We start from the raw sequence: 1,078 nt of genomic DNA, 5'->3' as shown, positions 1-1,078 counted from the left end.
CTTTTCTTTGATTAAACAAGATTACAGCTTCACAGTGAAAGGTGAAGATAACGAACCGTGATCAATCTCATAACTCCTATAAGTAGTTGGACAAACGCGGACCCCTGGATATACAATCCGTATTTAACAATGACATTAAAATCGAGCGATGATACGCGCAATTACATATTACCTTGCAAGCTTCATTCATTTTCAATCTTACTTTTCAATCATTGATGATAAAGTATGATTGTTCGATGATGTAATATTTTCACAATGAGAGTTCATTTTTTTCCACAAAATAGAACCTTGCGCAAATGAGAAAATTACTCTTGTTATATTAAACAAAGGTTCATGCAAATTTAATGAGATCTTTGAAATTGGATGTTTTCACTTTTTCGATTTCTCGAAAACCTCTAAGTCAACCAAACTTGGCACAAAGCACCCTTCGGTAAAAGAAATTCAAGATTCTTCAAATGAACGATCATGCCCTTTTCCAGGAAAGAAAATCAAACCAGTAAAAATAGGGAAAGGTGATTTTAAAAATCTTCCCAGGATGCGCTCTTCCAAAAAAGCCATAACTTGCACGAAAACTTTCTTATGAAATGAAGAATTCAAGTTCAAACCATGATTAATTAATTTCAATAGCACTATGATTAAGGATGGGTTATTGTCGCCATTCAGAAATTACATAATAAGCACCACATGTGGATCATGGAGCCATTTTGCAGTTGCAACATTAAATGCTGAAATGTGAGTGAACTTGAATTAAACGTTCTACAGTTGTTGCATACAAAATATCACATCTCATTGCGTCCAATGAATATGAGAAAATCCTTATCTAGTAGGTTCAGTTGAATCTAACCAAGCTTTAAAATATAGATACACTTTCTAAGAATATGTTAATTATGCGTTTCCTACTTTGTTGTTGCGAAATCTTTAAGCGTTTTTTATGACTTCGAATTGCTTAAGTTGTTTGTAATTCTGATTCTAATCAGTGTGTGCACGACACCGTCACTTCGCAATATCACGTACATGTGCTAATATACATCAGTCATAGATTTTGAATTATTCATGGAAACGAGACGTCAAAAAACAA

This window comes from Ostrea edulis, chromosome 5, assembly GCF_947568905.1.
Source record: "Ostrea edulis chromosome 5, xbOstEdul1.1, whole genome shotgun sequence".
In the NCBI taxonomy this organism is placed as follows: Eukaryota; Metazoa; Mollusca; class Bivalvia; order Ostreida; family Ostreidae; genus Ostrea; species Ostrea edulis.
This window is presented reverse-complemented; position numbering follows the sequence as displayed.